At 68.5% G+C, this 27,878-nt stretch overlaps 1 pseudogene; it reads left to right on the top strand.

The window, feature by feature from the left end:
- Window positions 1-389: 389 nt before the first annotated feature.
- On the top strand, window positions 390-27,737 carry LOC118501024 (annotated as a pseudogene).
- The last annotated feature ends 141 nt before the right edge of the window (window positions 27,738-27,878 follow it).

Below are 27,878 nucleotides of genomic sequence, written 5' to 3'. Positions count from 1 at the left end.
GGGGGGGCCAGGAACGTAAGGACAGTGGATAGAAGGCGTTTGTCCTCGTGCTGGGGAGGGTACTCGGGTGACTAAGGACGCCGCCACCACCCCAGGCGAGCGCCTTCGGGACGAGGCGGCCCAGCAGGATTCGGGCTGGAGATTCCCGGCAGCCTCCAGCAGCAAGTCCGGGAGGCGAGGCCCCGCCCCGCCCCGCCCCGCCCCGCCCCGCCCCGCCCCGCCCCGCCCCGCCCCGCCCCGCCCCGCCCCGCCCCGCCCCGCCCCGCCCCGCCCCGCCCCGCCCCGCCCCGCCCCTTCAAGCCAAACCCCCTCCAACTGCGCAGTCTCGCGGCGCCCGCCCAGGGTCGCAAAGCCGAGAGCCCGGATGAGAGCCCACTGGGCATGCGCGCGATCCGGTCCGCCGGCGAGGAGTGTTGATGACGCACGAGGAAAACACAGGAAGTGGGCCCTACGGCGGCTGCGTTGGGCCAGAAAGAGTCTCGTTTCGGCGCCGGCCGGGCGGCGGGGAATGAATGGGCGCTGAGCTGAGGGCGCGCGGGCTCTCGGGACTGGCCTGAGGTGGGCAGGCGGCCGCGGCATGGAGGACGACGCGCCCGTGATCTACGGGCTGGAGTTCCAGGTGGGTCCCCGCGTGCCCGTGCGGCGAAGGCCCTGGGCGGCGGCGGCGGCGGCGGCGGCGAAGGACCCGGCCCCAGGAGCGCGGCCGGGGCCCTCGGGGCCCGCTGCCCTCGCGCGTGTACGGTTCCGCCCCGCCCCGGCGCTCCTGGAGGCAGGAGCGCTGCTTTCTCCAGGTCATTCGGACCCAGTAGCCGGGGCAGACCGACGGAGGGAAGTTCCGGCGGACCCGCGCCCCGCTCCCTTCCCTGCTGCGGGCTCCTTCCCCGGCCCCGGGCCCCGGGCCCCGGGCCCCGGCGCGCGGGCACCCCCGGCTCGCGGGTGCCGCTGCTGCCCCGCGCACGCCCCGTTTCCCTCGTCCCGCGTCGTCCAGCCCCGGTTCCCGGGGGCAGCGCCGGCGGTGCTCAGCGGACGGCGCGGGTGCAAGGAGCGGACCCCCGAGTAGGCGGGGCAGCCCGGGCGGGTCACCGTGCCGCGGGCCTCCGTCTGCGGGAAGCCCTCCCGGGAGAGGCAGCCTGTCGGTCACCGGTGGGTCGGCCCAAGGGTCGTTCGTTTTTTTCCGTAAAACAAGAGACGCCTTTCTCGCTCTCAGACTAACTTGACTGATTTGGGTGCTTGGAGCGTGTCGGCGCCCTCCCGCTGTCGGCCTCGAGTGGGGAGAGGCCCGGGTGCTGCCGAGCTCTTTCGCAGCCACGGGACGGCCCCGCGGCAAAGGGTTACTTGGCCACAAGGTCCGAAGCACCAAGAAACGCCGCAGACCACTGTCGGCACGTTCCACCCGTCCCACACCGTCTCCGCACACGGCACAAATTTCTTTTTTTTTTTTTTTGCGTTTCAGTTTTCACCTTCCTTGAAACAATAAAGCATACCATGCTGAAAACCTTGCACATCTTCAGTATTAACGGGACTGCATACAAACCCACCAGTTTTGATGAGTTTCTTTAGAGTGCTCGCCGGTAGGGCGGCTCTGACAGCACGGCCTAAGGACGTTGTGCCGAGTGGAGTCGGAGACGGCCGGTGTTCCTGGGGCAGGACGCAGTAGCTTCCCTGCGCCTCTTACCCGTGCGGGTCTCTCAACTACGGGGTGGCGGCTGGGAGAGAGCTCTGCTCTGCGGGGACGAGGCTGCACTTTCCCTCGGAGCCCTGGGCGGGCTCACGCGGCGGGGGGGCTTCTGGTGAAGCCACCTGTGACCTCCTCCTGGCCACCAGGTTCGTGCATGTCCTCCCGAGTTTCCGGTTCCCTGCTCCCCGTGGTGACGGAGAGAGCCCTGGGCCCGGCCGGGAGCCCGGGCTGTCCTCCTGCTCTGGGCGCTGTGTGGCTGGGCCCTGTCCGCTGCCCTCCCTGGTGCTCGGCGTCTTTATCTCCGAGTGGGGACGGAGCACCAGCCCCCACAGCTCCATCCTTCCCGCCTGCCTGCCCCCTTGAGCGACGAGGCGAGCCAAGACGGGGCAGGTGGCGTTTTTTGCGGCCTGTTGTGCTCTGAAGATTTCAGTCTCGTTGCAACGGCATCGTTTCAGCCCCTGACAACCGTCGTCGTGACTAGGCTCAGAAAGGCCGTTTGTCGCCCCCTCAGTCGAAGCAGCGGGACCCCAGGCACGGGTGGAGCTTGTGCCCGGAACGCCAGCCTTACGCTGTTTCTGTAAGTCTGCTCAGGCAGGCACTAGAAGGATCTTCACCTTTTATGAGGTTTCACTACAATTTTTAAGGATGCGGTTTAGATTTTCTCTTTTGAAATAAGAGTAGTTTTCGCCCTGGCTGGTGCGGCTCAGTGGGTTGATTTGCCAGCCTGCGAACCCAAGGGTCACGGTTCCGACTCCCAGGTCAGGGCACAGGCCTGGGTCGCAGGCCAGGTCCCCAGCAGGGGTGACGAGAGAGGCAGCCACGCACTGATGTTTCTCTCCCTCTCTTTCTCCCTCCCTTCTCCTCTCTAAAGATAAGTAAATAAAAAAAGGAATGTTTTTCCTCCTCGATGAGACACAGTGCCTGCTGGCTGAGGACGAACGGGGAAGCTCCGGGTCTGCGGTGCTTCTCTCGCTGGGGCTCCTTGACTCGGGAGCTTGGGGTCGCCTTCAGCCTCGTTCTGCCTGTCGGCCCACGCTCCTTCCTCTCCAGGCACACGGCCCCGGCCCCCTGCACTGCTCCGGAGCGAAGCGGACGGAGTGCGGGGTCCTCGTCCTCCCCCCAGGAGCCCTTGCCTCCTCCGTGAGCTGCCCCTGTGGGTTGGTGTGATGGCCTCACGCTCGGTTTGCTCCTTTCGGGTTCCCTCCCGCCGGCAGTGGAGGCCTTCCGTCCCGCCTTCCGTCCGCGGCGGGGGCGGTGGGCCGGGCTTCGTCCTCTGCGCACGGCCTGGACCTCCCGTCCTCGCGGGTCATTCTCCTCTGAGCCGGGGGTGTTTACGTTGGACAGGGTTCAGAGGGTCTCTGCATTTGCTGACACGCACAGAGTTCTGTGTATATGCATGCACATTTCTGGCAGAAAATCTATAGATTCATAAACAATTCATCAGCTTTGCCAGGAGGCCTGAGAGTCCAATAACTGTCAGCCCACTTCAGAAAGGGTGGCCGAGGGGGGTGGGCCCCCCGGCAGCGGGGGCTGGGCGAGCCTGCAGAGGCGGGGCGGGAAGGAGTGGGCGTTCTTCCCCGGATGCCCGATGGTCGAGCGCTGCCGCGGACACCTGCCTCTCGGTCTCCCTGAAGTGTGTGGCGGGAGCTGACGGTTCCCTGCCGCTGGCTCTCGAGGAAGGGTGGGACCCACTTGAGAGGGTCGTGATTCACGGGAGACACCCAGAGACGACCGTGTGCCCTGGGCCGGAGTCCGCGGGGCAGCTGTGGAGCCGCGCCCCTCGCTGTGCTGGAGGGAACGAACCCGGGCAGTGAGAGCGGGCGGCAGGCCCACGCGACAGGAGAGCCGGGCCGTCTGCCTGTCCCTGGCCGCAGGGCGGGGAGTGAGGACGCAGCAGGGCCCAGGCCGTGGCTGTGCCGTCTGCGCACGGCCCACACCAGTCCTTGCTCCCCACTCCCGGAGAGCGTCACCTTGCTGCCCGGCGGCTCTGTGGCTGTCACCCTCTGGCAAAGACCTGGTCTGAAGTGCCTGTTGGGGCCCTGGCTGGTGTGGTCCAGCCGGTCCGGCGTCGCCCCGCAGACCGGAGGTCTCTGGCTTGACCCGGTCAGGGCACGTCCCTGGGTTGCCGGGCAGGTCCCCAGTCGCTCCCAGTCAACGATTCTGTCACCTATTGATGTTTCTCTCCCTCTCTCTCTCCTCCCTTCCCCTTTCTCTAAAAATACATAAGTAAAATCCTTAAAAAAAAAGCGCCCCCCCGCCCCCGCCCCGCCAGGGCTGGGGGCTGCCGCGTGCTGTGTTGTGGAAGGGTGACTGCCCCACCAGCCTGCCACTGTCCGCAGTGACGGTTTATGAATGCCACGGTGTACCTCCCCACCGCTCAACTCCGTGCCCCCGCCCACGCCCGTGCTCTCCTCCCTCCGCAGGCCCGCGCCCTCAGCCCGCAGACCGCGGAGACGGACGCCATCCGGTTCCTGGTCGGGACGCAGTCTCTCAAGTACGACAACCAGGTCAGTGCGTCCGGCCAGTGCGTGCGTGTCCCCGCTGACCCTGCTCTTCGTGTGGTGACCGTCTTGCTCTCGGTGGTTCCAGCAGCCTTTGCGCCGGCGAACGCCACACAGGCAGAGCCAAGCTTCACCGGGGCTTGGGTGTCTGGCTGTAGGGACTGGCTGGGTTTGGGAACGGACACTTACCTGTGTGGCATCGCCGTCAGCACCGTTGTGGTCGCGCGCAGTTACTGTGGCGGTACCTGAGCGGCGGCCTGGGCTCCACGGTCGGCCCCAGCCCCTCTCCCGGCTGGGACAACCTCTCGCTGCTCCGAGCACACTCCCCCGAGCCTGGGCGAGGCCACGGCCCCGTCTGCACGCAGCGCTCTGGGCTGTGGCCACCAGCCGCCCGCCCGGCAGGCACTTGGCTGCTCTGGCCACATGGGAAGAAAGGATGTTGGGTGTTCGTGAGGTCAGGGTTCAGTTCACGGCTTGACCCTGACCGTGCGGCCTTGAGCAAATGGCTTGACCTTGCTGGCCCGAGTTCCTTTCCTTCAATACAGGCCTGTGGCAGTGTGTGGGAGGGGGGCGCCGACCCTGACCCTGACCCTGACCCTGGGGAAACGCACACAGGCCATGCTGGACTGGCAGCTCGGGGGTGGGGGGGCAGGGGTTTCAGGAGGGAGGGGTTCGTTCGCCTCCACTCTGCTTTCCCCCGGGTTCCCGCTGCAGGCAACTAGGCCCCTGTTGCTTACGCAGATGGGGGTGAGTGTCAGGCGGCCGCCCGGAGGAGGCTCCTGACGTGTCCTCTCCCAGCACAGCCCCGAAGATTGGGGTCAGGGTCAGGCCCGGGCCCGGCCCCCAGGGCGTGACCACTCGCTGGTGCTTCCCCCACACTGCAGGGCTGTCCCTGTGCGTTTTCCCCTTCTCATCTGCATGCTCGCTTGGGAGTCCTGTGTCTGCACGCGGATGGAGAACCGCTTGGTCGCACAGTGCCCCCTCTGCTGGCAGGTCCTGGCCTTGGCCCTTATTAGAGATCAGACTCCTGGGCCCCACACTGGACTGCCGGGGCCCCCTTGTCTCCCGCTCCTGCTCCCCCTCCTCCCCCATTCCTGCAGTGAGATGGGACCCTGCTGGCCCAGGGTTGGGTCCTGGAGCGGTGGGACCGGCGGCCCAGCAGGGTGGCGGAAACCCCTCCGTTCCCATTTCTGCAAGGTTCTTCGGTGTCCTGCCGAGTTGAGGGGCTCCGATACGCTCTCCCCACCCCGAAGGTCAGTGTCGAGGCTGTGCCGCCCGAGGCGCTCTCCGGGACGTGCCCCAAGGACGGAGCCCCTTCCGTCCCAGGGAGCACCCTCGCAGGCAGAGCCAGGCAGTGGCGTGTGGGGTCCTGCTCCGGGCTGCCGGGCAGCGCTGGGACCACGGATGAGGGTTGGGGTGCACGGGGCTGGTGTGCCGGCGCGGAGCGCTCACCCTGCGGGGCAGGCAGTGCCGTCCGGAGGGCACGGGCAGCAGAGGCGGGTGTGACTCAGAGTCCCCAGGGCCCCCAAGGGGCCAGGGTTACTGTCGGGCGCAGGCCCTGGGGGGGGGGACGGTCGGGATGGAACGGAGGCCCCTGAAGCCGTCGCGCCCACAGAATGTCCTTTAAAACGGCGTGCAGTGCTCGCCCCGCTGGCGAAGCAGTGTGTGCGAGCCGGGAGAGGAAGGTTGAGAACGCAGGCGGACCGGATGGGGGAGGGGAGGGGGGGAAGGGGGAGAGCACCGGCCCCGCCCTCTGCAGCTGACCAGTCCCCCCAGGCCCTCTGGACGAGGCTGCCGTTCACCCAGCAGGTGCGGGGGCGTGAGCTCAGGGCCGGTGGGCTCCCTCCCAGAGGAGGGTCTCCCTCCCAGCACCCCGAGTGCGCCCCACTGTGGCAGTGCGGTCACACCCGGCACTCTGTGTGAGAGGGCCGTGCTGCCAGACCCCGGGGTGACTCCCGACTCGCCTCGACGACAGCCAGCGCCCCTGGACACCCTCTGACCGGAACCCGGGGGCAGATCCGTGGTGGTTTTCTCAGTGGGAGTTTAGTTGTAAAGTCAGTGTTTTACCTTACTCGTTGACTTGGGTATTGATGAGAGAGTGGATGTGGAAATCATTTTAATTCCCCCCAAATTACCTAGCAGAGCGTGCAGACAGCACGTTTAACTCTTCGCGTGGGGGCTGACGTGCAGCACCCTCAGAATTAGCGTCGCAGAGCCCAACACGCGGAGACGTGCACGTCAGGTGCGCTGGCGTGGCGCCTGCTCACGGCGCGGGGCTGCGCTGGTCTTCCGGGAGGCGCACGTGCTGGGAGGTGGGTGCACAGAGCTGCGGGCATGACGGGCGTGGCCGGTGTGACGGCCCCGGGTGGACGCGGGGGAGGCCGTCGGGCGGAGGGAGGCCCTGACTGCTCGCCCTGCTGTGCCTGCAGATCCACATCATCGACTTCGACGACGAGAACAACATCATCAACAAGAACGTCCTGCTGCACCAGGCGGGCGAGATCTGGCACATCAGCGCGAGCCCCGCGGACAAGGGCGTGCTGGCCACCTGCTACAGCAAGAGTGAGTGCGGCGCCTTCGGCCGTGCCGCGGGGGGAGGTGCTCGGGGGGCGCTGTCGCCCCGCTGAGGGGGTGGCGCCGGTCTGTCTGGTCGGACCTGCGGGCAGTGCGGGCGCGCAGTTCACGGAGAAGCTGCGTGGGCACACGGTGCGGCGGATGATGGAAGCCCCGAGCACGGCCCGGGCCCGCAGTCCGAGCTCTTCCCGGAGCCCGGAGCCCTCGGGGCGGGTGAGCAGCGATGTGCCCCAGGTGCTGGGACAACGGGTGTGGGCGTTCTCCCCCGGCAGTCAGCTGTGCTGCTCTCGGGAAGGCAGCCGGGCTGGCCTCTCTCCTGTCACCTGCGTGTGTGTGTGCACGCGTGTGCACGCGTGTGAGAACAGCCACGATGGTGCCCACCCTGCGAACACTCCTTGCACCCGTGCGGCTGTGCATTCGTGTCTGCCTGCTGCTCCCAGCTGGCTCCCAGGGCGCGCAGTCCGGACGTCTGGGTCGCACACCTGCCTGCATTTTCCTTCCCGTCTCGCCCGTGACGGGCGCTGGAGTCCGGGCCTCTCTCCCGTCGTGCCGGCCGGAGTGCAGCCGAGCAGCCTTCCGCTGCATCGCTCCTGACACACTTCCTCCGTCCGTCGGCCCTGCGGGGACCCTCTGGGCCGTTCTGCGGCCTTCCGGCACCCGTCACCCGCTCTGCCCGCCTTTCCTGTCCCGTCCTCGCCTCGGATGTGGGTGCCGTCATCGTGCAGCACCAGGACGCCGTTCCCAGGACCCCGGCCCACACGTCTGCCCGCGCAGGTGCCTTCTGCACGCGGCGGCCTCTGCTTCCTCGCCGCCCTCCTCTCCAAAACGCCCGTTTCTCCCTCCGGGCAGAGCCGGTGTCCCCCCCAACAGGTCTCCCTGCCCCAGGTGCGCCTCTCCGGTTCCTCCCGAGCCTCTGGTGCAGCGCCCCACGGACCGGGAGCCAGGCCCCGGGAGCTGCCCAGGTCCTTGTCCCCCTCCGTCCTCGGTGGCGGAGGGCCTGCATCGTCCTTCTGCCCCCTTGTCTCTGAGGAAAGCCACCTGCCACGGTGGGGGCCAGGACGGCCTGGGTGTCTGCCCTAAATCTCCCCTCAGCGTGTTTGGTGTGGACACGTGCGTTACACGTGTGTGTAAAGAGTGAGTCTGCCGACAGCTGGGAGCGAGCGTGAGCTGGTTTCCCATGTGAGTGCCCCCGCCCAGGGCGCTCGGTGCAGGCGGCTGGGGTCTGCCCTCCAACAGCGAGGCCTCCCAGCTCTGCGTCCGGTCTGCTGTCCTGGCACGGGTGGGGCCCTCTGCCCACCCAGCCTGGCAGTGCCGGTCCTCTCCGGTGTCCCCGCCGCCCCCTCTTAAGGGAGGGTGGCCGCCTTCCGTGGCTGGAGGTAGCCACAAGTGTCTGTGCATGTGAGTAAACGGGGGTGGTCCTCTTCCGGAGAGGCCCCCCCAGCCCTCTGGACCAGTCCCGCTCCGGACCTGTCCACGCACCTCCAGGGCACCTTCGCCTCTGCCGTGTGACGCCGCGGTCACCAGGTGGCACCATCGCCTGCGCCACATCCTGGCGGTTGGAGGCAGGTCGCCGCTCCTGCTGCGCTCCAGGGGGCACCCCAGAAAGGTGTGCCCACTGGGGACGTCTCACGCTCTCCACGGGGGCCGGTGCGTGGCTTCGGGCAGGTGCCATCATGGGTCTGTGCTCGTCACCGCTGTGAGCGCGTGGCCGCCACGGAGGTGTGCCGTGTTTGCGTCGCCGGTGTGTCCGCACGTGTTGCCTCGGTCCCCGCTCTGCTGCGGCCCTGCTTCTGGCGTCTGCGTGGCATTCAGACGCGGTGGTACCTGCTCATCGAGAGACCGAGGGCCCGTGCCGGGCTGCGAGGGGCAGGGGCGGAGGGCGGTCAGCCTGCAAGTCCGCTCCGCGAGCTGCTGGGAGTGGCCGCGCCTAGTGCAGCGTGCCCTCCCTCGGAGCCCTGGGCCGTGCCCCTGCACCGGGTCCGGGAACCCCGGGCGGGTCTTGCGGTGGGGGCGGAGCAAGGGTCCACGGGAAGGGGCTCCATGCAGAGTCTAGAAACCAGGTCCAGGTAAGTGCCCCGCTCTTGAGGAACCTGGGGATCGCTGTTTGCCATAAACAACAGTGTTTAAAGACCTGCTTATCGCTGCATGCAAAGTGCAGGTGCTGGTGGCCCTGACCATCGAGGCTCAGGTGGGGCGTCCCCCCTGCCCAACTCGGGAGGGGCGTGGCTTCCGTCCCCACTGCACACCCCGGTTCTGGGTTTGGTCCCCAGTCGGACACGTGCGGGGGCAACTGGTCAGTGTTTCTCCCCCTCCCGTCCCCCTTCCCCCGCCTGCAGAGTCCGTGAACACGTCCTTGGGTGGGGATTAAAAAACAGCACACGCTGGTGGACGTGTGCACTATGTAGAGCTCTTACACACTCGTGCGCACACTCTGGACCGTCACGGTGGCCGGGTGAGTCCCTGAGGGAAGTCCGATCAGCTCACACTCGTGGGTGGAGCCGAGCAGGAGGAAGCCTCCCCGGGCCCGGGAGGGGCCGTGACGGAGGCCGCGGCGCCGGGTCCGTGCTCCCGTGCTCCTGCGCAGCCGCCCCCCAAGAGCTCGCTCTGCACCCTGCCCCCGCTCGCTTGGCCGACGACCACGGGTTTACGGGAGGCCGAGGGCTCCGTCGGACCTCACACCCGTCTCCCCACTCTCGCCCCCCACCCCTCGGGGAGCGGGCCGTCACAGATCGCCACTGCCGGCGGTCGGAGTGCAGCCGTCACCTCCGAGACTGAGCAGGGCGGTCTCGGGGCGGGGGCGCCCTGCGCACCTTGAGCCCTTCTCCTGCGTGGGTGAGGGTGGGAAAACAAGCCTCGGCTTCTCCTCCCGAGGGTCCCAAGGACAAGTGCGTAGCTGCAGAGGCGAGAGGGGGGCCCCTGGGGGGGAGGCTGTCCCCTCGGCCCCTCCGCACAGCACAGCGCCTGAGCGGGTGCTGCAGGCATGTCTCGGGGCGGTGACCCGCCCCATTCCGGCTCTGCCACCAGGCCCTCGGCGGTCAGCCCCCTGGCTGAGGAGTGTGCCTCACAGGAGCCCAGGTGGACCGCGTCTGAGACCCAGGACTCTGCTGCCTCCGTGCCCGTCCTTTCTGAACCAGAGTGTGTCTGTTCTCACCGTCGTGCCCCCTGCGCCTGCTGTGCAAGCGCCTGCTGTGCGCCTGCCGTGTGCCACGTGTGTGTCACGCACATCTGCTGTATGTGTTCTACACGCGTGTCTCACCTGTTTGCTGCCATGTGTGTCTGTCATGCCTGCCTGTTGTGCGTCATGCGTGCGCGTGTATCTGTGTGTGTGCCGGTGTCTCGTCTCTTCCGTGCCGTGCGTGCTGCGTGTGCTGTGTGTGCTGTGTCCGTGTCCTGTCTGTCTGTGGGCTGGGTGCACACGCTGTGCCCGGCTGTGCCCACGGCCCCCTTTGGGCAGCAGGGGGCGCCAGTGCCCTCTCTGTGCCTCAGCACTCTGGTCCTTCCACCCTGCCCCCCCGCAGACTGTCCTTCCCCCCCTCCCACCCCCTGCTGGCCGTGCCCTTGGCCTGAGGCTGTCCGGAAGCTTCTCAGGCTTTTCTCCTCTAAATCCTGTCACCGCACGGAGACCTTGCCTGGAACGCATGTGGCAGCATAAGGCTCGCTGCCGGCCTTTGTCTGAGGGGACTCAGGGGACGGCGTGCCTGCCTTGGTGGTGTGGGTGTCAGCCCCTTCACCCCACGCCCCGGGCTCCGGGGGCTCTGCTGGGCTCCCGGCCCCATGTGCTGGGGCCTCGGCTGCCTGGCCAGTCTGTGGACATCGCCCCTGGGAGGGTGGGGGTGGCCTGCGCTCCCCACGGTTGTGACAAGAGCTGGTGCCCCCTAGTAGCTGCAGAACATGGCCCAGGGCGACTCTCGGGGCTGGGCAGACCCCCTCCGGAGCAGTTGGGAGTGAGGGTGGCCAGGCTCACGGTGTCCCCCGGGAACCCGCTGGGGTGTGCTGAGCCCTCCTGGCCCGAAGTGCCACCTTCCTCTGCTCAAGACCCTGTGGGTCCCCTGTGGGGTGCGGTGCCGACCCGAGGTTCCTGAGACACCCCAGGGCTCCGGTGGGGGGCTCCGGAAGCAGGGTCCCCGGACAGCAGTTCTTCAGAGCAGCAGCTTCCCGTGTACCTGCGTGCCAGGCCAGAGGAAGAGCATGTGCTGGGTTCAGACGGCAACATTGTGTAAGCGAGCCGAGGGCGGCGGCGCGGTTCCTGGAACAGAGCGGTTTCAGGGCCTCTCTGATGAGCCACCGCCTGGAGTGAAACGGCGGGGACCCCTGTGATGAGCGGAGGCAGGAGCCGCAGGGGGAGATCTGGCGTCCGAGGCTCCTGGCCCCGTGGTCAGCTGGCGACAGCAGGGGCCCCTGGCTGTGCAGCAAGCCCCCCCCCCCCCCCCCGGCCAAGGTGTGGCGCCCTGTCTCGGGTCAGACCGCCTCTGTGTTTCCCGTGCGCGTGGGAGAAGGTGGGACGCTTTCTTTTTTTCAGGGCATGGGTGCTAGGCTGGAGAGTGCTGGGTTTGCTCGAGATCCAGGTGCCAGGAGGTCGCACCTCGGAAAGAAGGGAGGTGGGCGATCCCGGCAGGAGAGCCGCCCCAGAGGACCTCCGGGAGCGCCCCCGCAGGCGTGCGAGCGTGCAGGGCAGTGCCGCTCAGACCCTCCGTTGTCTCCGTCTCCCTCCCAGACCCAGCAAACGGGTTCGGAAACGAGGACGTTTCGTGTTCTGCTCCAGCACCTAAGCGTCTCGTGGGCTCTCGTTCCTTGGGACTGACACACAGCAGGGAGGGTGGACTCTTCGCTGGAGTGGCTGGGAGCGAGGAGTGTCGGCTGAGGACCGTTTCTCTGCGGACGGAAGCCCGGGGGCTGCAGAGGGGGTGCTGTGTGTGTGTGTGTGTGTGAGCTGTGCACACTGTGTGTGCTGTGTGTGGCGTGGGCATGCTGTGTGGGTCGTGTGTGTCTTCTTTAACCGTCCAGCCATCCGTGGACGCGCAGGGTGTTTCCGAGTCCCGGCTGGACGTGGTGCCGCAGTGGACACGGGCGTGCAGGAGGTCGTCTCAGACCTCACCCACCGGCCTCCCTTATCTTCTCAGAAACACGCTCGCATTCCACGAGAGGCCCAAGTGCTCTGCGGCCTGCGTACGCCCCGAGTGTCCTGATTCCGTTGGCGTTGCTCCCGTGGGCACAGAGTCCCCCCGTGTCTTTGGAGCACACCGCACGGGACCCCGCGCCGCCGGGACGGGTCAGGCGTCTGTGCCCTGTCGGACGGGCAGGTGGGGACCTGGCGGCCACGTCCGCCTGAGCCCCGCGGGTCCCTGGAGCCCCGCCTCGGATGTGAGGGCGGGAACGGGGTGTTCCGACGACAGGGGACCCCCGCGATGTTCTCAGACCGTCCTCCGGCACAAGTTACACGGGGTTCCAGGATGTAGGGAAGGTCTTAATTGGCTTTTTCTTTGATGCGCTCGTAACTGGCCTCTCCGGACCCCACCAGCACCATTCCTCTGTCCTCATTGACTTTCTGCGGCACCTCCAAATTTAGCATCATCTGGAAACTTAATTAATTGAGCTGTTTACTGTTCCTTCCAGATCGCTAATGAAGATGTTAAATAAGACTGGGTCCCCAGAGCAGCCCGCTGGACACCCTCACAGCTGAAGGCTCCTGGCTGCCCCGGCCTCTGTTTACGGCCCTCCCGCCGGGCTCCAGGCCACGAGGGGGCACTCGGGCCGGCCCAGCCTGAGCTGATTTCTCCGTAGGATGGCAAAGGGCTTGTGCGGAAATCCTCCCGAGTCCCCAGACGAGCTGTTTGCTGCGCTCTCCCGCGGCCAGTGGTGGTTTCCGCCCCTGCTATCTCTGTCCCGCCCCCAGGCCCGGGGTCTGTGCCGCAGGCGGGCTTCTGGCCCGCTGTGCAGGGCTGCAGCGCACCCCTGACAGAGGGCGCAGGTGGGCACATCCAGCCCCCCAGTCCTGGAGACGGCGGGCTGCGGTGGGGGGGTGGGGGTGGGCAGGCTGGGGGCCCTGAGCCCATCCCCGGGGCCCGTGGACGCCCCCTTCTCTGGTGTCCTCCCGGGGCCTCCTTCTGCATGCAGGTGTTCGTCTCCTGCAGCCCCAGTCACCCCCCCCCCCCCCCGCAGCCTCCTCCTACTCTAGTCGCCTCCGTAAGTGCACTGTCCCCAAGCTCAGCCTCGGCCTCGGGCACCTTGGGCGCCGTGGCTGGGACTCCAACCTGTGGACTTGGGGGACGAGACTCCACCCGTGAGAACTGAGGCTCCTTCGACGTGAGTGTGTGGGTCCACCTGCACAGGCGGCAGCTGCGGCGGCTGCGTCCCGGGTCTCGGAGGCCTTCAGCGTGGCGTCTCCGGCACCGTCTGGGCACGGGCCTCGTTGCGCGCCCCGCCGTGCAGGCGAGGGGCCCGGGCCCAGAGGGGTGCGTCCGCTCAGGGTCTCACGGGTCTTGTGCCCGCGTCAGGTTTCCACACAAACCCGCTTTTCCCCACTGGTGACCGTGCCCCCAACGTAAGGAAAACGAGGCTGATTTGTGTATTTGAAAAAGTTAGATGCTTTGGGGGAAAAGAATCATAAAAAATTCAATAGTGTACCAAGATTTAAGAGATAAAAATGTATTTTAGGCATTCGCGTGCCTGTGAGACATTTCAGACCCAGATAGAAGTGTACCCCGTGGGTTTTTTGTGTGTTCTGTGTGGCATGAGGCAAGCCTCCTCTGAAGCCCCGGTTAGCTCCCTGTGTTTGAGTCGTCAAAACCGGGAAGAGCCTCTGAGGACACACTGGTGGGTCTCTCCTTCCTAGCGAGAACCCCAGCCAGGGAAGGGCCTCACGGCGCCCGCCCTCGTCATCCTGTGGAAGCCACAGGCGTCCTGCGGGCTGTAGGGGCCCCCAGAACAGGCGCCTGTGTGCTGCCGCCCGTCTTCGGGGACCCCGAGGCGCTGCGCTCGGACCAAGGCTCTGGGCGAGGAACCTGCCTGTGGCGTCGAAGTGACGCCTCGTGCACACGCTGGCGCCGCGGTGCCCGCTGCTGACGGCTGCCCTCGGTGGGCTCCGTGAGGCGGGGAGGGTGGTGGCGCGCTCCTGCTGTCCACGCCAGGGTCCCCTCCCGGTCACCGGACAGGAGCGGGGGTGGTGTGAGCCCACACGCTGTGGTTTCTTCTTCTTCTTATTCTTCCTCTTCCTCTTCCTCTCCTCCCTTCTCCTTCCTCATCCTCCTCCCTTCTCCTTCTTCATCCTCCTCCCTTCCCCCTTCTTCTCCTTTTCCCTCCTCCTCCCTCCTTCTCCCCTCCCCCCTGCAGTTGGGGGCGTGGCCCTGAGGGTCTCTCCTGCCCTGAGCCGCGTGCGGGCGCCGTGACGGTGTGGGACGGTTGTCTCACTGCGCCTGCGCGTGCCCTGGGGCCCGTCGGACGGTCGGGATGGCGTCCGTGCCCCTGGGCGCAGCGCACGTGTGCCCCCGTCAGAGCCGGAGCGACCCCGTGCGGGGAGCAGGGCCGTTCAGCGTCTCAGACGACATGAGACCCCTTCCGCAAGGCGGCGCACACGATGGCTCATCCCCGCCCTCCAGCCCGGCGCCCATACGCACGGCCCTATAAAGCGGTGACTGCCTCGGTGTGGCTGTCGCCCGGCGTTGGAGCCCCGCTTGTGTCCCCGCCCGGGCCAGGCTGCCGTGGAGCCCGCAGCCGGGGCCCCTCACGGACCGAGTGGCGCGCTTGGCCAGCAGAGGGCGCAGCGCGCCCGGGCTTCTGAGGCCCCATGCCCGTCACCGGCCTCCCACCTCCTCTCTGGGCCTGGGGGCCACGCGGGAGTCAGGTTGGAGGCGCCTCGTGCAGCCGCCGCGGCTGCCTGCCTTCTCAACAGCCTGCCTACATTTGGGGGAAGTCCCTGGGTCGCGAGTCCCGTTCTGCATTTCCACTTCCCTAGGGACCAGCAGGTGACCTAGGCTCAGGGTCTGAGCCGATCCCATGAGGGGCCGTGGGGGCTCCGCTGTCGGCGGAGTGGGTGCCGCGCAGCCGTCAGCATTGGGGAGCGTGGTCGCGGAGGGGGTGCGGGCCAGCCCCGGGCAGGGCCAGTTCTGGCGCCCAGGGGCCCGGGCGCAGCAGCGGCTGCTGGGGGGCGGCCTCCCCGCCGGGTGGGGAGGACCGCAGGTGTGCAGGCACGGCGCCACGTGTGGCCCCCTGCAGCGCTGCAGACAGAGAGCGGGGGTCCGGCACGACCGCCCCGCCCGAGTCCTGGGACCGTCCCGTACTCAGCGGGCCGGCTTTGTGGGTGGCCGCTGGGGCGTGGTGGATATGCATGCGCTCTGGTGGGTGCAGGAGCCCTGGGGGGGGCCTGGATGAGCAGCAGCAGTGCAGGCACAGCAGGCCACGCTGGCCGCGTGTCTGTGAGCCCGTGCCGCACCACGTGCCGTGGACCCTGGTGTTGGTCTCGGTGTCCTCCGGCCCTGCCGAGGAAGAGGCCGAGGCACAGGGAGCTCACCTCCTCGCCGCGGCCCCAGGCGCGCCCTTCCCGCTGACTCAGGACCTGGCTTCGGCTCTTCCGGCCACCCCTCCCACGGTGCAGGTGCCCGGCCCACGGTGGGTGTGCCGGGCACCAGCCTGGCACTCAGAGTCGGGCCTGAAGCTCAGGGGTGGGCGGGGAGGATGGACACTCAGCTGCCCCGCCCAGATGACACCGCGCCACGGCACGTGGTCTGAGGGGACGAAGGTTCGTCCGCCAAGGCCGGGCGGGGGCCCAGCTCCAAGCCCCCCCCCCCCCCCCCCGACGGTGGCCCCTTGGACACGGCTGCCCCTTCCTTCTGCCGACACGTCCGGCTGCCGTCCCTGCCCCCCGGCGAGCGCTTTGTGTCTCACAGGCCTCGCCCGGGGTCAGCGTCCTACCGAGGTCCGCGCAGTGAGAACACCTTTACTGAGAGAAACATCGGAAGAACGACTGAGTGCGGGGGGGCGGGGGCGGGGGGGGGGAGGACAGAGACCAGGGCCCCGACGAAGAGGACGGCCAGGGGCTGTCGGGCGTTTGGTTTTCAGTGGGATTGCTAATAACTTTTCGAATTTCATTTTCTCACTTTTTTTGCTGATCTACAGATACACAATTGACTTCAAGAACGTTTTTAAAGTATTTTACTTACTTGTTTTTAGAGAGGGGAAGGGAGGGAGAAAGAGGAGGAGAGAAACATCAGTGTGTGGTTGCCCCTCACCCACCCCCTTCTGGGGACCCGGCCCGCAGCCCAGGCCTGTGCCCTGACCGGGAGCCCAGCCGATGACCCTTCCGTTCGCAGGCCGGCGCTCAGTCCACCGAGCCACAGCAGCCGGGGCTACAATTGACTTTTAACGTTTTTTTGTTTTTTACTCTTACCCAAGGACATGCTTATTGATTTTAGAGAGAGGGGGAGGGAGGGGGAGCAACATCGACGTGAGAGAGCAGCATCGACCGGTTGCCTCTCGCAGGCACCCTGAACTGGGGTCGTGCTCGCAGCCCAGGCGTGCGCCCCCACTGGGAGTCAGACTCCCGACCTCTGGTTCGCAGGACGGCGCTCCGGCCCGCAAGCCACACCCGCCAGGGCCAATTAATTTTTATGTACCGCTTTGTGGTCAGCAGTTTGGTTAAGTTTTCTGTTGTGTTATTGCTAACGGTGTGGTGTGGAATCCCTCAGATTCCCGCACATCTGATCGTTAGCGTGAGCTGCTGTTTCTGTTTCTGTTCCTGTTCCTGGTTCCGCCCCTCTGGTTCCGTGTGGCTGCCGTGTCCCCGCCGCAGTGGAGCAGCGGGCCCTCTGGTGCGGCCTTAACTAGAGGGGGCGGCGCCCGGCACTCCTGTTCTGTTCCTGTGCTCGAGCTGCGTGGGCCCCGCCGCCCGCCCTCCTGGCCCCCACGCTCAGCAGCTGGTGGGCGCGGTCTCAGCACCAGCGCCACCCCTGACCGACGGAGCCCTTCCCGGGCGCCGGGGGCCTGCGGGACGTGCTCCGGGGGCGGGGAGGAAAGACCCACGGACGCCAGCCTCAGGCGGCCCCAGCCCCATTCGTGGTGACCCTGGGTACCCCGCCCGCCATGCTGCCCTGTGTGTTGAGGACCTGCTGAAGAGCGGAAGGAAATCGATGTTGAGGCATTGAATTTTTTCCTGAAGCAGAATGATGGTTTTCAAACCTGGAAGAAGTGTTGAAGCAGCAGCTGGGCCCTCGGGCGTGCGGGCTCGGGTGTCTGCGGGCCTGCCTCCCTGCTGCTGCTGCTGGGGGTGGGGAGCAGGGGGCGTGGCTTGGGGTGGGCGGGGCTCGCCGCGGGCGGAGCCTGGCCGTGGGCGGAGCCTGGCCGCGGGCTCTGCTGACCTTGCCCGCCCGTGTGTTCAGCTGCAGACAGCCGAGTCCTGCGCTGCGCCGCCGTGTGGAGGATGCCCGAGGAGTCGGAGCCGGGCAGCCACGAGTCCCCCGACGACTCGGCGAGCACCGCGCACGCCCTGGAGCTGCTCTGTGACCTCGACCACACGGCGCACGGGAGCACGGCCTGGTAGGTTCTGCGCGTCGGTCCTCCGGAGCGGCCTGCGGTGAGAGCGCGACCGCGGGCCGTGCACGCCCACCCCTCCTTTCGGCGGAGAGACGCGTGTGCGCGCTCGCTTCCACTTCTTCTTCGTCCCGGCTGTCGTCTGGACGGCACGCCCGGACAGACCTGCGCCCGGGGCCCTCCCACCGCAGGCCCGCTGCCCGGGCCCCTGCCGGGGCGCTGACCGCGGCGCGGCTCCTGGGGGCACTGCTGTGTGGCTCGCCAGCGCTCTGGGATTCGGCCGTGGATGCCCGGGTCACGCGTTCCTGCAGGCGGAGGGCGTGTCTTTCTCCTGGGGGCCGCACATGGTGCGCTGCGTGCGTGCGTGCGTGCTGCGTGCGTGCGTGCGTGCTGCGTGCGTGCGTGCCGCGCCCCGAGCCCTCCGCGCAGTCATCCCGAGCGTATTTCCCCATGTGTCACCGGCGGTGCCAGGCACTCCGTAGGGCTCGGGCCTCCCTGTCCGGTGGACGGCGGAGGGTCTGCCGTGCCCACCGTGGTCTCGGGGACCGTCCTCAAGAACGCACAGCTGCCTGCGGAGTCCTCGGCCTCGGCAGGTTCCAGGGCCGAGCTTCCAGAAGGGACTCTGGGAGCGTGATGGTGTCTCGGGTGTTCGCAATCACAAGGGCAACACTCCCGTGTGTGTGTGTGCGTGTGTGTGTGTGCGCGCACACACGTGCGGGGACGTGGCCTCAGGAGCCGCGACCTCTCTGGGGGCCACCCCGTGGCCGCAGCGCTGAGCTCCCGTGTGGAGTGAAGAGCGTGAGTGCAGGGAGCGGACCGGACGCGGGGCCTGTGCACTCTCGGGAAGAGTGGGGCGTGAGCTGGGAGCTCACCCGCTGCACGCCTTGCAGTGGGTTTCCTCTGACCGGTGGCCACCAGCTGACCGCCGGCTGAGAGGACGTGGTTCTCTGGGGGGGGGTTCCCCCTCCCCGTTGCTGTGTGGTTCGGTCTCTGCAGTGGCGGTGACTCCTGTGGCTGCGCCCCAGCTGTGGAACCGACACCCGTGCCAGCCTGCACGCCCGCCTCTCGCTGAGCAAACCAGGAAGAGGAGGCTGGGGGGACCGTCGTCAGGGCCACTGGCACAGCTTGCGGCTCCCCTGTCCTTTGTCACAGATGTTCTGGAATGTACTGGGCCTCGAGTGCACGTGCACCCCGCTCCATAGGGAATGAACTGGGCCTCCACGGGCATGGGGGTGCTCTAGCAGGCACCCGGGCCGTCCTGTGCTCCTCACGTCCGAGGTCCCGGTTTTGCTCAGCGACCTAACCTGCCCCCACCTGGGAGTGGAGGGAGGGGGCACGTCCTCCGCGGTGGAGCCTGCTGTCCTCGGCGTGTGCCCCCGAAGACCTTGCCGCAGGCCCCTTCCTGTCTCATTGGCCAGCACGGCCTGCTCTGGGTCCGGTCGGGTGCTGGGAGGACGGGTTGGCGAGGGTGTCGGGCAGCTTGGCCCACGGAGTGGACACCGTGGGCAGGCGCTCACACAGCGGAAGTGTTTCTGCCGCACGGTCCTGGCCGGCGTGGGCCTCTCCTGGTGACCGACGGTGCCTGCCCACTGTGTGCTCACAGGGCGGGATGAGGGCTCCTGCAGGGGTCGGTCCTTCCGAGGGCAGCGACGCACCGACAGCTGGGCCGAGGCCCCTCCGGGTCACGACGGGTGCGGGAGGGAGGCGCCCAGACGCACCTTCGGGGACCTCCGTGCGAGCTCACGCTGCCCCCCTCCTGCCCCCAGCGTTGCGTGGGAGCCCACGGGGGACGGGAGCCGAGTCGTGTCGCTGGCGGACAACCACATCCTGCTGTGGGACCTGCAGGCGAGCTCCCGCCGGGCCGTGGTGAGTACCCAGACCGCGTCCTCCGCCCGGAGACTCTAGGGCCGGACTTGGGCCGGCTTTAGAATGCACTTCCTGGTTCGCGTGTGGTTGGGATTTGACGTCAGTTACGAAGGGATCGGGGAGTGGATTGAATTATCGACGAAAGAACTGAGCGGTTGGCTCTGGCGGGTGCAGGCCGCCTGACCGGGCCTCAGGGCCGTGTGCGGGTGCGGCCGAGCCCTGAGGGTTGGCACAGCTCCCCCCCGCTCACAGCCCGTCCACAGGAGGCGGGGGCCACCCAGGAGTGTTTCTTCTGCGTGAAGTGGTCTGTCCTTCTGAGGCCGGGGTTCCCGCAGTCTGTTCTGTTCAGACCACCGTTTGGGCAGGCTGACGCTCGGCGCTGACCAGCCTTCCTCACGCCTGCGCGCGACAGACCGTCAGCCGGTGCACCCTCCTCTCCCTCCCGTGCACGGCAGGGCTCGGGCGCCACCACCAGACACCGGCGGCCCCTGCGCATGTGGGAGAGGGACCGTAGGACCCTTGCCGTGGTCAGGCGCCCACCCGTCACGGCCAGTGTCCCGTCTCCAAGGACGGACAGCTGGGTCCTCAAGCTTCCCCACCAGGAGACCCCGTCTCCCCGACCAGCCGCCTCTCGGACCTGCAGGTGTTCAGCGCCGGCACTTTGGAGTCGGGTCACTGTCAGGGGGTCGTCGCTGGAGATACTTTGTGTCTCACAGAGAAACGGTCTGCTGATTGGCGTGTGTATGTTTTCACATGGGATCCCTTGAAATTTTCTCCTTTGAAGTGTGATTTTTACCTGCATTCATAAACTTGTTGCATTTGTTTATGTCCAAATAAGTTTGGAGGGAGAACAAGAGTTTCGAGAAAGTAAAGGTTCCTAGCGCCTCACTCCCGGGGAGCCAGGCTGCCGCGCGAGGCCGGGGCATCGAGGGCACGTCCGTGTGTCTGGCCTGCGACGTTAGTCACCCTTCCTTCCGCTCACGGGCCGCACAGCGTCGGTCGGTCCGTCCCCCCGGCCCGGTGGAAGAGACGGCGTGGGCAGCGGCTGGTCGCCACCGATCGGTGACACAGGACCCGGAGTGCCCGTCCGAGCCTTAGAGCCCTCGTGGTCAGAGGGGCGCCTCGCAGCCCCCGGAGGGCGCTTCAGAGTGGCATCCACGGGGACCGTCGCTGCTCTCACTAGAAGGGAGGGACACGGGACATCTCCCTGCATGGAGCGCGGTGCCAGTCGCGCCGCGGTGTCAGGGTGAAGGAGGGCACTCGCCCGAAGGAACCCGGTGCCTGAGACCCTTCCCCGCGGCCCGCAGGTCTGGGGCTCAGGGGGCGCCCAGGCCAGCGTCCGGGGAGTGCCCCACCCCTCCTCCAGCTGTGCACAGCCGTGCTCCCCGGACGGCAGCCTGGGGCACGGGCGGCCCCCTCCTGGCGGAGGCGCGGGGGCACGTGGGGTGTGGGGCTCGGCTGCTGGTCTGGGCAGGGGAGCCCGCAGTGCCGCCCCCCCCCCCCCCCCCCCCAGCTCTCCCAGCAGGAGGCGGCCACAGGCAGGGGGCCTCGGGCTCCTGCCCCAGGACTCAGCGGGGCCTGCACCCCAGCTCTGCCGCCGTCGCCCCCACGTCAGCCTCCTCCCCCGCCCCTCCCCGCAGCCCGCCGGGAGCCCACAGTGGGCGGCCCCCCGGGAATGCGTTCTCTGCAGGGACCCGTCGGCCCCCTCAGCCCCTCCCGTCGGCCGACAACGCCGGCCGGTGCAGCCCTGTGACCCGGCCGCAGCGCGGGAAGCCGAGACCCTCTGATCGATCCGGCGGCTCCACACCCGCTCCCGGACCTCTTTATTGTTGGAGGAGGATATTGCGGCGTGCGGGGAATCTAATCTCGGGCTCGCTGCATCATTACCCTTTGCAATTAAGCCAGAGGCTCTGTGCCATTTGTAACCATTAGCGAGAGCCCAGGGGAGGCCTGGGGGCGGGTCTGCGGGGCCCCAGACCCCGGTGAGGGCAGGGAGTGCCCCTCCCCCGGTCCGACGTGTGCTCATTTGTCTCTGGGCTGCGGCAGCTTTCACCAGCCGTGGAGAGGGACGGCTCCGGCCGCGGCGCGCAGTGGGCGCAGAGCCAGAGGACGCTGGGTGGCCGGGTGCCACGGCCGCCCTCCCTCCCTCCCTCCCCCCCCTCCCCCGGCCGGCACGTCGGTGCGGGAGCCTTTGAAGAGCAGGCCCGTGTGTCACCCGCCTGCCGCAGTGCCCCTCTGCAGGATGGGAGTGGGCTCTAAGGGCACCGTGCGCGTGCAGGGCCTTTGGCCCCCCGACACTCGGCCCCCGGCCCTCGGGACGAGGCCCAGGAGGGGCAGGTCCAGGCCCGTCTCACTCGCGCTCGAGGCTCACCGTCCGGAGCCTCGGGTCCGGAGCCTGGCGGGCCGGACGCAGCGTCAGCCTGCTGCTCGCCACCAGCTGGGTGCGGGCGAGGGGACTCCCCTGGGTGCCATTCCCACGCCTGCTTCCCGTGCTGTCCCCACCGCCTCGGGCCTGTGCGGGCCCTTCCACGCGGGACACGGCCCAGGGCGCAGACCCCACCGCCAGCCTCCCTCGCAGTGCGGTGCCGCCGGGCGGGCGGGCGCGGGTGGCAGTGGCCTCTGGCTCCGGGCAGGGGCCCGCGCCGAGGGGACGTGTCCCCGTCACCCGTGTCCTGGTTCCCGGGCGAGGAAGCACTTGTGCTCGTGTCCTTGCCCTCCTCTGGACTTCGCGTCCTCTCGATGGGGTCTTCTGCAGGGCGACACTTACGAGTGAGTCTTTTAAACCGCCCCGGCTGGCCTGGCTCAGTGGGGTGAGCACTGGCCTGCGAACCAGAGGGCCGGCGGTTCAATTCCCAGTCAGGGCACAGGCCTGGCTTGTGGGCCAGGTCCCCAGTTGGGGGCACGCGAGAGGCAACCACACACTGATGTTTCTCTTCCTCCTTTCTCCTTCTCTAAAGATATAGGGTAAATTTTTTCAAAAAAGAATTTCTTTAATAGACTTTAATCTTCAGAGCCATCTGAGGTTCCCAGCGGGCCTGAGGGGAAGGTCCAGAGATCTCCCTTCTCCCTCCGGCCCCCACGTGCACCGCCGCCCCCCAGTCGGCACCCCCACCGGAGCGGGCGGCGTCATGAACTCTCTGGGACGCTGCTGCCTCCTCCCCGCAGCGCGGCGCCTGCGGTCCTCCAAGGACGGGCAGCTGTCCCACCGCCATTAGACCGGAGGGCGAACTCCGGCCACTCCGGTGCCCACGTGGGATGACACAGATCCTGTTGGAGTCTCCACGCAGCCAGTGCTGGTGTGGCTGGTGCTGACGAGGACAGCGCCGGGGTCCCCTGGGTCCCCTGGGTCCCCGAAGACCACCACGAGCCATGCTCAGAGGTGACAGCGGACTGGCGCCGTGTCCGACACACACCGTCACTCCACCGAGTCGGGACTTGCCCCTTTAGAGAAGGACATGGGCCTCAGGCCGCGTGCTGTGACTCTCTCAGGTGACAGACGGGAAGAGAAGGCTCGGGGACTTCCTGCCGTCCCCTGTGGTGGGAGTGACGGGCCTGGCCTGCTGCCAGCCCGCACCCACGGGGGCCCTGGCCACGTCCCAGAACCTGTGGGCCTGCGCTCGGACGTCTGGAATGGTGGGTGACAGACACCGTTGTCTGCGAGGGCAGGTTGATTTCTGGCCGCAGCCGAGAGTGACCAGGGCCCAGTCCAGTGCGCAGGCGGGACGGCCCCCCGAGCTGCGGGAGGCTGGCTCACGGAAGCCCGTGGAAGCCCCGTGAAGACGGGCGTTCTCCCGGGACTCACGGCGGGGCCAGACCCCGGACACACCGAGCAGCGTCCGTGTCGCCGGAGCCCCTGGGAGGGCCGCCCAGGGCACAGGGGCTTCGGGGCTCGCCTGACGCGGCCACGACTCTCGGGGGGACCCGAGACCGGTCACCGTGATGGCGGTGGCGGCGCTGCAGGTGTCCCACACGGTTCCGGGAGCGCTGGAGACCGCCGTTGTCCCGACCTGCCGGTCGGGGCCGGGCGGCACGTCAGCAGACACAGAACAGACCGGGTGCCGGTGGGCGGTGTGTCCCCAGCTCCGGAAGGATTCTCTCCGGCAGCGGAAAGTGGAGAACGCGCCCGAAAACTGAGGGTCTGTCGCGGAAACCGCCGCCCAGCCTGGGCTGGGTGACTGTCCTGCCCCAGGGCCACGGGCCCCTGCGCTGAGCGGGGACCCCGGGGCTGCCCGTGCCGTCTGCCGCGCCGTCCCCGGCTGCAGGTCTGTGGGGACGGCCGGTGCCTCCGGTCGGCCTGCCCAGGCAGGGCTGCCCGGGGTGGCCGGCACGGGCGTGGGCCTGTGGCTGGGGGGAACGGGACACCAAGGACGGGGGTGTGTGGCCCGGGTCTCCTGGGGGTCAGGGCAGCGTCTGAGCAGCATGGGCGCGTTGCTGGGGGGCTGCGGGGGGCTGTGGCATCCGGGAGTGACAGATGGGCCTCCCTCGGGCCTCCGTCCAGATCTCTGGGCCCCTGTCTCCGGGTCCCGGTCCCCTCGCCCAGCGTCCCTGAGAGCAGGGCCGGCCTTCAGACGAGGCAGGGACGGGGCCGTGCGCCCGGCGGGGACCAGTGGCGGAGAGCGCAGAGACGCCGGCCCCCACACTCACCCCCGCAGAAGTCACCCTGGGGACCGGGCTTCAGCCCCAGGTCGGAGTGACGAGGCGGTCAGTGTGACACGCTCGCACAAGCCCCCGGCGGGGGGGGCAGAGGGTGAGGTGACCCTCACTCCCCGTCAGAGGGCACCTGGGCCTGACCTCCCCCAGACCCCGCCCCCCCCCCCCCCCCCCCCGCATCTGGGAGGCGGGGGTTCTGCCCGAAGACGGCCCAGGGGTGTCTGTGAGGCCGTTGCCGTTGCCCGCTGAGGTTCGGGTCACGTCTGTGTGGCAGGTTGGGGACACCTGAAGGCAGGGGGCAGGGGGTGCGCGTGCGGCTCGTGTGGTCAGGCCCCAGCTGCCGTCCCCCTCGGCGGGCCGGGCCGCGGCCGCGTGGGCTGCGCCGGCTCTGCGTCCGTCTCGGGGGCGGCAGCCAGCCGTGTGTGGGCCCGCGCCGTTTCCTCCGGTTCCAGCCGGCTCGCTCTCAGCGCGCCCTGCAGCCCTGCTCGGCGGTGGGTCTGCCCATGTGCTGGCTGCCCTCTGCCGTGCCTGCTGTGACCGTTTCTCCCCGACGGGGCCCGAACACTCACTCCCGCCTTTTGAGGCTGGGCAGCAAGACCTGGTTGCTTCCCGGTGTCCCCAATGCGGACGCGCTGCCCCCCAGTGGCCCGGGGCGCCCTCCAGCGGCTTCTGGGGAAAGGTCACGCGTCCTTCCCGTGTCCTTCCCTCGCAGCTGGCCAGCTCGGCCTCCCTGGAGGGGAAAGGGCAGCTGAAGTTCACCTCGGGGTGCTGGAGCCCGCACCACAACTGCACCCAGGTGGCCACGGCGAACGACACGGCCGTGCGAGGCTGGGACACGCGGACCATGAGGTCAGTGGTGGGCGGGGCCCGGGGACGCGTCCTCTCTCTGCCCCCCGCCCACGCAGGCCCCTCGGGGCCGGTGCATCTGGGGCAGGCGGCTCGTCCGCCTCCGTCTCCTTTGGTTTCTCCTCCCCGCCGTGAGCAGCCGTGGCGTGGCCCATCGGTGCTCGGTCGGCTGTTGGGTGCTCCGGGCGGGCCTCCCGCCAGCACTGGCCGTTCACAGAGTTGGCGTCGTGGTTCCCTGGTTGCGTGTGTGGCATGGCCTGCGACTGCTTCTGTGTCTGATGGGTGACCGGAGCGGGTCATCTTGTCACGACACGCAGCAGCCGCATTCTCACGGGTCACACGGGAGCAGCTTCCGGTCCCAGGTGCCCGCTGACAGGTGGCTGTTGTCATGGTGATGGAGCTCTGCCCCCTCCGGGAGGTGCAGCTGTCCGCTGCGCGAGTCAGTCACCGGGGGTTTCAGGCCCTGTGGGGAGCAGCCTGGAGCGGCGCGAGCCGGGGAGTCGGGCATGCGTGCGTGCATCTGTAGCTCTGGGCGCGGAGCGGGTGGGCTGTGCGGGATCCCGGCACTCGGGTGCCGCCCGGGGCGGTGAGGGTGTGGGTAGGAACGGCCACGCACTCCCCGGCAAACGCTGACCCCGGTCTGTGGCGGATTTTCTGTCCTGCTGGTCCCTCCCTGGCCTCCCGTGCCCGTGGTGGGCATTTCATCCCTCACCACTCCCGTCCTTTCTCCACCCTTTCCTTGCGGTGCCCTTCCAGGCACGGGCCCAGTGCCCTGCCCAGCCTGTCTCCACTCGCTCCTCCAGGGCCATGTGGGCCCCCGCCGTCCGCGGGTCCCTGGGGTGCTGCGTCCCCAGTGTGGGAGGAGCTGGTGTGGGCGCCGGGCTCCGTAGCGCCCTGCAGCCACTTCTGGTGCGGCCGGGGAGCCCCAGGCCGGGCGCCCTGGGATGCCAGGTGGGCCAGGACCCCGGGGGCTGGGAGTCGCGGCTGGCTGTCTCTGCCTGACGCAGGCCCGTGCTCCCGCCCGCAGCCAGATCTACTGCCTCGGAGAACGCCCATGGGCAGCTGGTGAGGGACCTGGACTTCAACCCCAACAGCAGTACTACTGGCCAGTGCCGGGGACGAACTGCAAGGTCACGTTCTGGGACAACCCGCAGCGTCTCGGAGCCCGTGAGGACCCCTGGAGGAGCACTCCCACTGGTAGAGGCATCGGCGTGCCGGCCGGGGCGGGGCGGGGGGCGGTCGCCCGCTCCCTCCCCTCTGGGGGTCCGCGGGCCGGCCTGGGTTTCGCTGCCGCCACCCAGCCAGTTGGCCGGGCTCTGGGTCGTCGGAGGAGGAAGCGCTGCTTCCCAGTCCGCGTGTGTGTGACCTGTGAGCGCGGGAAGGGAGGGGAGACGATTAGCTTTTGCGTCCTCTCGAAACGGTTGCCGTTCGAGTGCGCAGCAGGGAATGAGCACGAAGTGCGGGGGCGTGCTGGAAACCCCCACGCGCCTGACCGGGGGGACCCACGGGGGGGGGGGCCACGGGAGGGGGGGGGCCAAGGCCCTGGGTCAGGATGGGTGGATGTGTGCAACAGCACACGCGTGCACGGGTGCCCCAGGCCCGCCCTCCCTCCGCCGAGCTGTGGGAGCGCGCACCTCGGGGCCTGGCTGGGAGTCGCGGGTGCAGGAGGGTGCACACAGCAGCAGCGGCTCTCGTTTCAAGTGGGGCATGTGCGGGTCTGTGGTTGCCCGCGTGTGCACGCACAGGAAGCAACCACCCAGCAGGGCAGGCCCGGCTGCTCTGAGGAGCCTCACTTGGCCGGGGGCGGGTCCCTGGGCCGCCGACTCCCTGGTGTCTGCCCCCAGCCCTCTCAGCTGCTCGCCGGAAGCTACACTGTTTCCACGACCAGGAGGTTAGGAGGCCCACGGTGCTCGGGCGCTCCAGGGAGCGCCCTGGACGAATCCAGGGAGCGGCCGCAGTGACCGCTGTGGGGGCAGACGCCGGCCCCGGTGTGCGGGCTGTGGGCACTCTCCACCGCTCGGCGGACCGGCAGCCGCCGGCACTGCGGCGCTCAGCCCTCTGGGCCCCGGGCGAGTGTCGGGGGCTCCCGGCCGGGGCTGCAGGCGGGGCTGCGGGGCTGCGGGAGCCGCCTGCCATCCAGGCCTCCTGCTGCGGCCGAGCCTCCTGCCCCAGCGGGGCCTCGTGTCCGTCCTCGGGGTTCAGGCGGCAGTTTCAGGAGAATACGCATCAAACCCGCCCCTCGGCTGGACACTGCCCAGCGCCCAGCGGGTGGCCCCGCTCCGCGGCGGGCAGGCCCCAGCCCGAGCTGCCGCCCCTCGCCCCCAGGTGTGGAATGTCCGTTACAACCACTCGCACGACCAGCTGGTCCTCACGGGGGCAGCAGCGACAGCCGGGTCATCCCTCCAACATGGTGTCCATCTCGTCCGAGCCCTTCGGCCACCTGGTGGACGACGACGACCTGAGTGACCAGGAGGAGCGCCGTCCGGAGGACAGGTGAGTGAGTGCTGTGGGCGGGTGGGGCGGGACTGCCCATCCCCCAAGGGGCTCTGGGCCCCGGCTCCAGTCAGGACCATCCGGCTGGGGATGGGGCCGTGGTTCGGCAGGTCGTCAGCTCCCCGGACGGGGCGCAGAGCTGGTGCCGGCCGGTCAGTGCGTCCCGGTCGGTGTGGACGCAGGCACGCACCTACGCCGTGTCTTTCCTCGCGTGAGCGCTGGAAGCTGCCACTGCTCTTGGAGCGCGACCTGGGTGCTGTGCTGTCGGGGGCTGATGCGGGGGCCGCCCGACGGCCCCGCTGAGGCCCCCCCACGCCACGCGCCTCCCCGCCGCCGTGCAGACGAGGAGCCGGCGGAGGCCCCGCCTCGCTCACGCCCGTCCGTCCCGCAGGAGCCAGGAGCCCCGCAGGACGGCGCCATCGCCACCTACGAGGAGCATGAGGACAGCGTGTACGCCGTGGATGGTCCGCGGCCGACCCCTGGCTCTTCGCCTCGCTGAGCTAGACGGGGAGGCTGGTGATCAACCGTGTGCCGCGGGCGCTGAAGTACCACATCTGCTCTGACCCTGCCCTCTGACCCCGCCCGGCGCCCGGGGGCAGCGCTGACCCTGCGCTCTGAGTGGGGAGGAGGCTGGTGCTGGGCCCCGGGCCTGGCCCCTCGCTGAGCAGGGAGCCGCTGGGTGACCCCGCGAGCCCCGCCTCCGCTCACTTTCCTTCTCTCTGTTAAGGACACTGGGGGTTTGTTTTACA

Source organism: Phyllostomus discolor, chromosome 6 (genome assembly GCF_004126475.2).
Source record: "Phyllostomus discolor isolate MPI-MPIP mPhyDis1 chromosome 6, mPhyDis1.pri.v3, whole genome shotgun sequence".
Lineage (NCBI taxonomy): Eukaryota > Metazoa > Chordata > Mammalia > Chiroptera > Phyllostomidae > Phyllostomus > Phyllostomus discolor.
The sequence above is the reverse complement of the archived record's forward strand: the minus strand, read 5'-3'. Positions and strand labels throughout refer to the sequence as shown.